We start from the raw sequence: 9426 nt of genomic DNA on the forward strand, positions 1-9426 counted from the left end.
TGCTAGATCAGGTGACTAGCCCTTTTTCTAAGCTTCAGTTATAATAGAGTAACTTAATTCCTTACCTAATATAATAGGATTTGTAAACCCACCTGCTTATATCTGGGGACTCCTTTTTTGTTGTTTGTCTTCTTTCCCTCCTTTGTTTCCTGGTAAAGCTTCTTTCACAGAATCACGGTTTGTTTCAGCTAAACTAAAGGAAGAGGGATATATAGACACAAAGGCCAACAGAGGAGTCAGAGTTTCCTTGGAGGCCAAGAGTCTGGGTGACATTCCCCTCTGGACTTGATCTGACTTTTAAGCATGAGTCAATGCCCATAATGGTGAGTCCCTTCTAGTTTATCTAATTATTTTTAAAGTAATATTGGTAATTGTTTGCAAACATACTTCACAACTGATCACCTCATACTGGTGGGTCACAACACCAAGGATGAGACCATCTGATGTGTATTAGTGTAAAAGAATATAAGGGGTTTGAAATCTGATAGCTCTAGTTTCAAGTTTCAGCTTCACACTTGCGTATCAACAGGTTCAATCTAACCGAGGTAATGTTCTTTTAAGAAACCCTCATCGATAATTCAAATAGCCAGAATTCTATAAGTTAGGGGTTGGCAAACTACACCCTCAGCCTGTTTTTGGAAGTTATTAGAGCACAGCCATGCCCATTCATTTACATATTGTCTATGGCTATTCTCAGGCTACAACAGCAGAGTAGTTGTGACAAAGACTCTATGGACCACAAAGCCTAAAATACTATCTGACCTTTCACATAAGAAGTTTTCTGACCCATGCTATAAGTAGTCCAGTCTTTTAGATTCAAATTGATAATTCAAAGGGGCTTAACATCCCAAAGTTCTGTCTGAATCATCAGAGAAAAATTTAAGCGTGGAAATAATATATCATGGTCTCCACTAACCTATATGGCCTTTTTTTTCAAATTGGATAAAGGTGCTCCTTAAGACAATTATTGTAATATACTGATTTTGTTATAATAAAACTTAGTGCCATTGTCCAGAAAAATCATCCTACTAAATCTACAGTGCAAATCTACAATGTCTACAATATGAATTGCACTACCCTGTACAACCATAAGGAGTCCTAGTGGCACAGTAGTTAAAGCACTTGGCTACTAACCAAAAGGTTGGCAGTTTGAACCCACCAGCCACTCCGTGGGCAAAAGATCTATAGATCTATGGCAGTCTGCTTCTGTAAAGATTTACAGCCTTGGACACCCTATGGGGCAGTTCCCACTCTGTCCCATAGGGTCACTATGAGTCGGAATCGAAATGACAGCAATGGGTTTGTTAAAGATAATACTAATAATAACTAAGCTAACATTTATTAAGTACTCACTGTATGCAGGCACTGTTCTAAGTGCTTTATATGTATTGACTTATATTCTGAGGCACTTCTGGGTGAACTTGAACCTCTAACCTTTCAGTTAGCACCCAAGCACTTTAACTGTTTGCACCACCAAGCGACCACACAAAATTGTTAGATTATAATAAAGGGCTACTTAAGCTTCCACTTACCCAGCCCCTAAATGCAGGAGGCAGACTCTAGGTGTGATTCATTTGCTGTCTCTGCTTAACAAGATACACCTTTGAGCAGAAACAATTTCCCTGGGTGTGCTTCAGAGAACCCACCATCCTCATGTAGGTGAATAAGCTGTGACTGAAATTAATACTGGAATTGTATGTGTACTTTAATATGAAGCTTGGTATCGCATGTGTGTTTTGTTTTACCTAATGATGGTTTGCCTAATTTCCAAGCCCACTTGCATTTGAATTTCACACTCCAAGCTTCTGCAGGGTGGGGAAAGCTGAAGGAGGTGGATAACACAGACTGTATTTTATTCCTGGCGTTGTCTGGCATGCTGAATGACTGGTGTGCAGGTGGTGATATGTGGCAGGACATCTAGGGCAAGGTTAGTGGCCCATTAAGGTTAGAGAGAGCTTGGAGCCAGCAGAGCTGTCAACACTCAGTTTCTTTTTGATTAAGATTCTGCATCTTAACCCCTGGAGGCCACTTATCCTTCCCACTTCCAGAAAAAGACAGAGTTAAAGCCTTGAGGTCATTGCTTAGTGGAAGCCCCAGGAGCTGTCCAAGCCAAAAAGGGCCTCTAGTAGCCTCTGTCAGTAGCTGTTACATTATCAGCCTCCTGTGCTGACAGGTGAGCTCATGTCCTGTGATGTACAGAACTCCCAAGCTAAAACGGCTCTCACAGGAGCAGCTTCTCAAGGGAGAGTGAAGATGCTTAAGGAAACCCGCTGGTGAGGTAGGGAGGTCAGGGGGAAATGGGGTTGTTAATTATTGTGGTCACTTTGGCTGTTTCAAGGATGATTTTTTTTTTTTTTTTTTTGAGGCCATGCTGGGGGTCAGGATATTATTCCCCACCTCCAAATAGGAAAAGAGTTCCATTTTCTACTCTCATTGAGATTCAGTCTGGCTTATCTCAATAAGTTTTAGTCTATAAGCTCCTCACTCAGCTGCAACTCCTTAAAAGTAAAGATTATATCTTATTCATCATTGTATTCCTAGTGTATGCATAATGACTGGTGCATAGTTAGGGCTTGCAAATGTTTTCAGGTGAAATAATTACAGATTTAATGATGCAGTGTCTGGAATTTGCTTTAAAGTAATATGGGAGGACGGAGGAACTGAGTGGAAGTATAGATGAAACAAGATTGACCATGAGTGAAGATTATTTAAGCTGAGTGGTATACTGTTCTCAGTACTCTATAGTTTTGTATTTGTTTGAAATTTTCCACAATAAAAAGTTTTGTTTTGTTTTGTTTTTTTTACTATCTGAAGAAAGTATAGCAAATGTTGAAAGATGTGGCAAATATTGCCCCGATGCTCTCCCAACAGTCTCATCTAGCAAAAACTAAGCACATGATTAGATTACATTTTCTAGTCAGGCTTTTTGACCTAAGTTCTGGCCAATGGAATGTGGACAGAGGAGATGTAAGCCTCTTCTAAGTGTGACCCTTAAAGTTTTCTGCATGATCCTCTCTATGCTTTCTCTCTTCCCTTGCCTCCAGGCTGGATGCAGAAAATTTAGTGAAAGACTCCAAGCTCCTAAGGAATAATGGGGCCTAGGTGAAAGAGCCTGGACCTCTGAATGACTTCATGGAGTAGAACCATCTCCCACCCTTTACTGATGAAACTGCAATAGACTGTGATGTGAGCAAGAAATGAGCCTTTATGGTATTAATAAAGAAAGATACAGTACTGAATTGTCCAAAATCTGGCAAATCAACTTTTGAGCCTGCCTGTTTTAGACATGGGAGGAAGTAGTTATTTGATTCTCCTTAATCCATAGCAAGCCCTGATGGTGCAGTGGTTAATCATTTGGCTGCTAACTGAAAGGCTGGCAGTTCAAACCCACTAGCTGTGCCATCGGAGAAAGATGTGGCAGTCTGCGTCTATAAAGATAATATGGATAAACTAAACTAACGTTTATTAAGTACCCACTATATGCAGGCACTGTTTTAAGTGCTTTATATGTATTAACTCATTTAATCCTCAAAACAATCCTATGAGGTAGAAGCTACTTTTGGCCCCATTTTATAGTAGAGGAGACTGAGAGAATAAGTAACTTGCCTAAGTCAAACAGTATCTGGTCAGCATGATGTATCACCTACAGAGGCAGTGCTGGACCCCCATTCTGGGGAGGAGTGCACAGAACAGGAAAAGATCTAAAGTCTGCCCTTCCTCTGCCCATGTAAAGGGTGTCCTAGTGAGCAGAACTTAATGATGGTGTTCTTGATCATTTGGGCTAAAAGTGAATGCGAGGGCTTCATTCATTCTGAATGCATCTTCTTTGATTCAATTCTGTTCATCTCTACTCAGCCCTGGCTGCTCCTGCATGTGCCACAAGGAGAAAGTATCTGTCATGTGCTCCACTCTCACTCCCCACTCCCCCGCATTTCCTGCCTGGACCAGCTTTTAGGCCTGCCTCTCCCTGACTCCACCCCAGAGCCTACATTCTCTCCTCTCTTCCAGGCAACTCAGAGCACGTATCAGGGCAGGGAGTCATGTACATGCTCATCCAATCTCTAAATGAAAATAGCAATTAATGACTCCCTTGCTTCCTGACCGCACTTGCCTGCTTCAGATGCTCCCTATCCTCAACAGCCAGGAGAGCTGGAGACACCATCAAGCCTTTTTCCAAGGTTCCACCCAGGACAGGGGCTTTCAAACTGCATTCCATAGAGAGGCTTCAGGAGCCACCCGAGAAGGTGGGAAAATATACAGAGAAGGTTGAATGAGTGAGGCTCTAAATGCCCCAACCCCACTTCTATCAGAGCATTTCCAATTTATCTGCTCCATATAAGATTTGATTTTAAGAACTGTTCTACTGAGAGAGAGAAATAGAAACACTTGGCTTTGGAAAATCCTTTCCAAACCTTAAATCCCTTCCTTACTTCTTGCACTTCTCAGGTCCCACCATTCCTGCCCATCAGGAGCAGAGGTGGGAAAAAAGCCCAGCTGACTCTCCCAACTCACAACATCCAGTCCTATGGAGGCTGGGGGTCACTGCTCTCTCCTACAAGTCCCACAGTTCTGAATCTGAACTTGACTAAATCTCTAATAGCCTCACATAGAGTAGATGCTAAATGAACATGGCATGAATGGATGGATGATCCAATCTCTGTTGGTCTGGGTGTTGTTCCACTATGGGGGGGAACCGGCCACAATATTCATTCTTCAAGATTCAGAGAGGCATGTTAGCATACATACTAAGAATGTGGGATCTAGAAGCAGACTCTGTCTTCAAATCCTGGCCCAGTCACTTTCAAACTATGTGACCTTATTCTTACAAAGTGTGAATAAAACATTTCCCTCATAAGGTTATTGTAAGGATTGAATGAGTTAATACATGTAAAGCACTTGGTGCCTACACGTTAGTAAATGCTAGTGAACATTAGCTCTCATCATATCATTACCCTGTTCAAATGCCTCCTTCTGACTCTTCTAAGCAGAACTCATTATTCTCCTGTGTACTTTCACTGCACTTTGCTCAGACTACTGATGAAACTGGGAGGGCTTCCCCCCACCCCAAGCCCCTTATCAGATAAAGTGGTGGGGACAACGAAGCAGGTTTTTTGAAATCAGGATAGGTAGATATCATAAGTAAAGTCTTTATTCCCTACCTAGCTCAAAGTAACCTCCATGGTTGCTTGTCTGTCTCTCCCTCTCAACTTCTGGCTCCTTGTGGGCAGCGTCTGCATTATTCTCATTTTTGTATCCCAAGGGCCTGGTACATTATAAGTGGTCACTACAGTTTAGTTGAATGGGTGAAAAGCATTGGCTCTGTCTGGAGTTGGGAGTAATTCTGATCCTTCCTCTCAGCCTTCCTATTTGCCTGGCTTCCCAGATGGTCAGCTCCTTTCTTTCTTTGACCCAAGATGAGGATGAGGTGAAGAGTCTGGGCTGGATGCAGGGCATCTCTGCTGGGCTTTGCTGTGAGGCGATGGGAACTCAGGGGCATGTGGAGGAAAATAACATTTAACTGAGCACCTACCATGTTCCTAGCACTGTGCTGGGCTCTTTACATACACGCAATTCTCACATCAGTTTTGTGGAGGTATGTTCTCCGCAAGTGAAGAAACTGAATTTAAGCAACTCTCCTAAGGTCAGATAGCTGATGTGTCAGAGACAGATTCAAACCTGGGTCTAACTCCTAAGCTTATGCTCTTTCCACTGTCCTTGCTGGTTCTCACTGCACCCTATCCCACCACCCTGTTCCACTCCTCTATCTCAGTGTTATTTTTGTTCTTCCATATTATCCTCCCTAATATTTTTCTTCCTGAGTTGGTTATTTATCACTTGGCTGTGTCTCCTTATTAATATAACCAGAGCTTAAACATTATGCATCCCCACTGTCTCATTTGCCAGCACAGTGCTGAGCACTTACAAGCTTGGCAATTAGACTGAGCTCAAAGGAGCCATAACATTTGCATCTTCAGCTGCTTTCATAGGGAAATGGAGTGTGGGGGAAACGTGAGATAGGGCAGTGTGCCATGTATGCGTGGTAGAGGAGGGACCTAGGCGGACAAGAGGGAAATTATGCCACCAGGCACTTCTCCCTTGGTACTTAGCCTTAACTCAAAGCAAACTGCTTGTGGCTTGGTGCTATAAGCCTTCAGAAGACCCGAAGGTCATTTCTGCTAAACTTTCCCCTTCTATCTTGTTCCCATGCTTGGAATCATCATTATCATTCTCATCGTTATCCTCCACTCACTTATTGGGCACCTACTGTGTGCTTTACACACATCTCATTTAATCTACCCAATCCCATGAGTTCTATGTCTAGCCTTGTCATAAGTAAACAAAGGGGCATCCATAATCATACCTAAGTCATATGGGGAAAGGTAGATATTTGCAGTAAGCTGTTTTCCTGAACACCAAGAGTGAGGGAATTTCTTTAACCATCGCTGTTTTATCTTCCCGAACAAGAATGAAGTTAATGAAAATAATGGAATAGTAAAGTCATGTTAATGTAAGGAGAAGGCTGGGTGGGAGTAGATGGTTTGGGTTCTTAATACTTTTTACATTATACCTTACATATTGTATATATCACATATTTATTATCGTGGCATTTACATTGTTTGCATCCATATTTGCAATATTTACTTAGATTAATTCTCCATTTAACTTCATCAAGTCCTTTCTGTAATTTCAGTTGACACACAGCATCTCTGCCCTTTGCTTCCAGGTGGGCTTTCAGAAGCTTCTAGAATAGTCCCTAGAAGAAAGAAGGCCTGAAGAAGGCCTTGTGAGGAAGAAACCCAACATCAAGTGCATTCACAACCATTGCTAACTGCCAGGGAAGGGAAACTGGCTGTCTGAGGAGCCCAGGGATGCAGAGGTCTGAGCCCAGAAACCATTAGATATAATCATTTGAGGTCAATGACAATTTTATAATAAAACCTTTTCCACTAATGATCCCTCAAGACCAATGAACACAAATCAAACCTAGGACGCATATCCACACACTGCACTCAAAGAGGCAAGAGACTATTTCAGATCTTTTAAGGGAAAGGAGTTCAGTTAAGCTCCTACAGAATTTTTATCTGTATTTATTTTAAGAAAACCATGAAGGTTTTTTATTTTAATTTTTGCTCCTTTGTACTCTTTTACCACTTTCTGAGTGTATTTTACTTTCATAACCAGGGGAAATGCCACGTGCTTTTAACTATTGGGGGTGAGGGGATCAGAAAAGGGAAAGATTACTTGGCGCCATATTTATATTAGGAAGTTTAAGTCCCAAACTCCAAAGTGTTGTGTGTGTTTGTGTGTGTGTGTGTGTAGACACAGAGAGGGAGTCAGAAAATGAACTGCTACTAGAAAGGGACGAGAACTCAAATCGTCTACCCGTCACTCAGCCTGGACAATGAGAACTGAAACCACACGTTAAGGTCTACATTAACATGACTTTGCTATTCCACTCACTGTCTTCACTCTTCTGGGACCCTCCTGCCCAAGCAGACGATCTGATTGTTCATCACAGGAAATTCCTGAAAGGTCCATTAACTCTTCGTTGGAAAGTACCAACAGTTTCTGCCCTAAGGTCCTTTGAATCCCTCCCCTCAAAATCCTCACCTTACTGTTTCCACCAATCCTGGACTGTTATATCAGTATTCCTACCCAATCCTGGGAAACTTTGGTGGCATAGTGGTTAAGCGCTATGGCTGCTAACCATAAAGGTTGGCAGTTCCAATCCACCAGGCGCTCCTTAGAAACCCTATGGGGTAGTTCTACTCTGTCCTATAGGTTTGCTATGAGTTGGAATCGACTAGACCACAACGGGGCTCCCCGACACACACCCAATCCTAATTAAGTCCCGCCTTCCACCTGCTCTACCTTTGAAACACCTGCCTTAAATCAAACTTCCAATTCTCGTTAAACTCTTACTTTGCCTTCTCTCTGAGACTTTGCCAAATGTAGCAGTATCGCTTATGGTGGTAAGCAATAAACTGAAATTTGCCTTATCAAAAGATTGTGTTGGTGATATTTGGGGAACCAGGTTTTTACAGAGTCTACACATTTTGTATTGTGATATATCAACAAGCTGCCCTTTGGAAAGGCTCTACTAGTTAGTATTTCCACCAACACTGCTTGAAAGGGCTGTTTTTCCCATCTCTTGCCAATGAAGTTTTGTTTTCTTTGAACCTTTTGCATATTTACCAGTCTGACAGGCAAAAGAATCACACCCTCATTGGTATAAATTGCATTTCTTTCATTTTTAGTGAACTGGACCATACATGGACCCCTGGTGGCACAGTGGTTAAGAGCTTAGGCTGCTAACCAAAAGGTTGGCAGTTCGAATCTATTGGCTGCTCCTTGGAAACCCTATGGGGCAGTTCTACTCTGTCCTATAGGGTCACTATGAGTCAGAATCGACTCAGTGGCAACAAGTTTGATTTTTTTGGTTTTGGACCATTGTGAGTTCTAGAGTCAGATCCTCTTACCATAGCTGTGTTCACCTTGGCTGTGAGTCTTAGACAGGGCTTTAAATCAGTTCATTCCGGTTCGAACCCAGCTGATAATTTGCATTTCCACCCCAGATGTATACAAAAGAAACATCTGACAAGTTTGTTAAAATGATAAGAACCACCTGGGAATCTTGTTAAAATGGTAAGAATCACGGGGGATCTTGTTAACTATAGCTTCTGATTCAGTATAATGGGTGGAAATGCAAATTCTCAGCAGGGGTTTGAACTGGAATGAACCCGTTGGAAGCCCTGGCGTTAGAGTCCACTCCTGCGAAATGAGGGTAATAATTGTAGCTACTTAAAAAAGGGTTGTTGTGAAAATTCACATAGGTAAAGTGCTTAGAACTGGCACATGGAAGGGATGCAATAAAATATTGAAGAAATAAAATTCATCTGGAGAAGTCTCATTTTATACCGTAAGATGACAGTTTTGCCTTGTAAAAATTGGGTTTAACTTATTTCACCATTTCTGAATTGCTTTAGTGGCGTGTTTCACAACAGCACCATCAATCAGCCAATTCTACACCTGCACTTAGAGGGCAAATTAGCTTAACCATATAGAAAGTCAGTGTCTGAACAGCTGAAGGTGCCCACAGTTGGGGTTCTTCCCAATTGCTCATCTTGGGTGGGGATTCCCACACCACTGGGAAATAGAGAATCAGTGTGATGAGTTCCTGTAATGTAAATCACTAGATTAATCAATTTGGATGACAATACTGTATAGAAGAAAATGAGGACTCTGGTTTTCCATTACAGACTGGGCCTCTATTTCTTAAAAAGAAAGGAGGAAGGAAAGGAAAGGAGAGTGTCAATCTAAGCAGAATTCCTAATGATGATACAGTGTCTCCCAGCTCTCAGAAATTCCAATAAAAGGACATAAAATTACAGCACCAATTTCTTCAAAATGGCCCTGTACTTCTTC

The sequence above is a fragment of the Trichechus manatus genome, unplaced genomic scaffold (genome assembly GCF_000243295.1).
Source record: "Trichechus manatus latirostris isolate Lorelei unplaced genomic scaffold, TriManLat1.0 scaffold00010, whole genome shotgun sequence".
Classification (NCBI taxonomy): domain Eukaryota; kingdom Metazoa; phylum Chordata; class Mammalia; order Sirenia; family Trichechidae; genus Trichechus; species Trichechus manatus.